The sequence below is a fragment of the Triticum aestivum genome, chromosome 7B, assembly GCF_018294505.1.
Source record: "Triticum aestivum cultivar Chinese Spring chromosome 7B, IWGSC CS RefSeq v2.1, whole genome shotgun sequence".
Lineage (NCBI taxonomy): Eukaryota > Viridiplantae > Streptophyta > Magnoliopsida > Poales > Poaceae > Triticum > Triticum aestivum.
This window is the reverse complement of record NC_057813.1, coordinates 743,384,960-743,388,733: the sequence shown is the minus strand read 5'-3', so window position 1 is coordinate 743,388,733 and position 3,774 is coordinate 743,384,960.

Below are 3,774 nucleotides of genomic sequence, written 5' to 3'. Positions count from 1 at the left end.
AGGAGTTTTTGACCATCTTTAACAGCCTGGTATCTTTCAATTAAGGGTTTCATTCTGGTAAAGAAGGGAGACCATGCTATAATCTCAAAAAAAAATAGTACACAAAATAGATAATAACGTCATGCTTACTGAAATTTCTTGCGAGTGAGTAGAGTATCCGTCAGTGAGGCATACATGTGTCAGTGTGAGTAAATTATATGTCTCGATTTATGTACTACTACATTTCATACACACCATCAATGAATCTATTATAGATAGTTGGTATTCTCAATATTCCATATTAATTCTTCTAAGATACCACGATAGTACTATGAAGAAAAAGGTATATAGCCTTAGTTTTCACAATATATTTATTTTATGTACAAAAATAGTATAAATGCGAATTACATGAACATATGCACTCAAATGAAAATTTTCATAGAACTCACTTTTGAGTGTGAGTAATTATTGATGGAATGTATTAAAAATGAGAAAAATGCATAACTGAGCCATGTAAATGGCGTATAAATGTGGATATACATACTCCTAATAGTATAGGATCATTTTCCTATACATTGAACAACTACTTGGCAAGTATTTTATGGGTCATAAAAATATCTACTCTACAACCTGTCCAGTTCAGTATGTAGGGACTTAATTGGTGTTTCTACAATTTCTTGTTAACCATAAGGAATTTATGAAAGTGTTATATATCGAAGTTCATATTTAATAAAGGTATTTCCCATGATATATGATTTGCGTCATTCTGATGAACGATTTGAAATTGACAACAAAAAGTTTTTAAAATTGCTAACATGAGAAATCTTTATAAATGCTCAGTATAAAGAAGTCGTGGCTAATCAATCATCTTCAACCAGAACAATTTCTGCCTCCACCCCGATCTCCCTTCCTAGCCAGCGCTTCGACAGCCTCCTACCTCCTCCTTGTCATCCATTCCCCTTGCCATTTTTAGTGACTAGTGGACGAGCTAAGCCCTGATACTAGTCGAGGAAGGTGGCGGAGGGAGGTCCCACTTTCTTATCCTTCAACTTGACATGAAATCTATGGATGGTGGATGAGGAAGAGGGTATGGTTGTGCAACGGCGGTGATGGCATTTCTAGCCTAGACATCGAATTTTGAGTGAGATGTGTGTGGCCATGATAGTCTCTACAGGTACGCGGGTGGCAACAGTGGCTTGTTGTGTCCCAACATGGTATTTTTCTGCTTGGATACAAGGCTAATGATGTGCTCCTGCGTTGTTAGGCGATGGTCACGATGGCTCGGAGGGTCTTGGATCTTAGGACAAGGAAATAATGACTAATTAAGTTTTTCCATAGGTTCTTATGCCACATGTAAGGACCATATAGAAGGACGGCCGTACGGGATTCCTGGAGGGTCTCGAATAGGGATACTGGAGGGGCCGATGATCTTCCTCCCTCGTCAATCCCCATCACACATGCAATGTCGTGGCTGGAGTTCACGCTTGTGCATGCAAGTTCTTTTTGCTTGAGTGGCATCACGTAAAGACCCTGGTAACATGTTGCTGATTGGATCATGGGATTTGGTGGTGACAACAATGAAGACTGCAATTTGGTGCTGCTTCTCGAGTACCCAGTCTCAAGCTCCAGGATAAAAGCTCTAGGTATGAACCTAGTTTGTTATACCTAGCAACAACGATGTTGTTGCGTCATTACGTTGTTGAAGTCATTGCTCGGATTTAGATCTTTAGATTGAAAAACCTAAGATTCGGCGTTCGGTGGTTGGATAGGGTGATGGTGGCGCTTGTACATCATTACCTTCCTAAAGTTGTTGCTACTGGGGAACTGTTCTCGTTGTCCTTGTGATGTCAAGAGATCGTCTGTGAGAATATGATCATTGATGTAGTTTGCCAATTGTTTTTCTGCTTGCTTTGGATTTTTTGGCCGTTTCCCGGCTAGGCGTAATTTTGGTCTTGTATGACTTTTTTTCAATGCCATCATGTTTCATTGTGTGTTTGTTGGTGTTGGGTATGTGCATCCTAGTTATGCAGAGGATGGGTGTATCCTCTTGATGCTTCATTTTGAGTCAATAAAATCTACCCTTTGTCGGAAAAACTATCTTGGCAACATTGTATAGTTTGTATTACTCCTATGCACAGCTAAAAGCATATATTATATATATTTTGCAAAACATGAAGAAGTGTGACTTATGACAAACCTTAGACTTTAGATAATTTGGAACAGAGAGAGTACTCCTCATATCATGCATCATCCTGATCCCAGTCAAATGTGGAGTCATGTTTCCACCAATGAAGGGTAATCTCCAAGTGCTCATACTTAACACATGCGAGCTTAACCATGAACAATGACTCGAAGATTCATTGTTAGGCGACAAATTTTCATGTGTTTGGTGTACTCATGGTGATATATGCACGTGTATGACATAATTTTCTAATTTACAAATAACTTATTATTTACACTAGTGTATTTCACAACATTAGTAGTAGGAATGAACCGGACAGAGAATCTATATATGAAAAAAGTGCGAAGGCATTTTTTGATTTCACTTGAACGAATTAGGTTATATTTATTTCCATGGATAACATGTTAAAATAAAAGCTGTAATTGCATGTACTACCCAATGAAAATATATTTATTTATATCCTGTGCTAAAGAAAACAGATTTGGCATATTCTTTAGGTTAAGTGTATTTGCTTTTTCATTTTGGGACTGTATCTTCTACCATTATATATTTTTCTTTCATGTTCGCAACTGCGGAAGCCATCCTAGCACCGTAATATGATGTCAAGAGAAACAAGACAGTTGACAGTATAGCTAGTTGCATTTGTCTGATCTTTGAGATACTCTATGTTGCTTGCCTGAATATATATATGTTGGAGGAGACAGTAGTGGATCAATATATATTGTTTACTTTTACCAAGACAAGTTTTTGTATTTCAATGGAAGAAGTTGAAGCTCCAATTAACACAGTGTTCTTCAGCATTTCACGGTTTGAGTGGTGAACATGGAGAAGTCATAGATCACAGTGCTCTCATGCATGCAGAAATAACACCCCCTCCCCCACCCCCCCCCAAAAAAAGTATACTCGAAATAGTATGCTTAACCGAGGTCGAATGTGAACTGTTCCGGAGGATTTATATACTGCAAAGACCTGCAGCTCATATCTCATATGAAATGAATTAAGGCTAGGAACTTGACGGCATGGACATAAATGAACTTGCCAGTTGATTAAACTTCCAGGTGTGTTGATTTCCAAGATCTGCTTACTGGGATTTGCACACGAGAGAGAGAGAGAGAGAGAGAGAGAGAGAGAGAGAGAGAGAGAGAGAGAGAGAGAGAGAGAGAGAGAGAGAGAGAGAGAGATGTTGTATCTCCAAAAATTTGACCACCATATGGATGCACGCACTCAACAGTAAGAGGGAAAATTAAACGGATTGAATACATGAATTGAAAAAATATCTGTATGTTGCTATTAGATTCACAGAATAATTATCAATCCATATGCGAGAACAAGAGAAAGCAGATATGTGCACATACCCGGAATTGGAGTACTCATAGAGGCGTCCGGTGTTGGAGAAGATGAAGATCCCTACCTGGGCATCACAGAGAACGCCCAGTTCCTTGCCCTTCTTGAACAATCCGCTCTTCCTCTTGGAGAAGGTCACCTGTCGGCTTGTCTGGTTTTCGATCTTCTCGATCACGGCCTTTCCGCGGACCATCACGCCTTCGTGAATCTCAGATCATGCCTTCGTGAAGTCGCAGCAAACACGCGGGCGGGCGTCTGACCAGAGATCT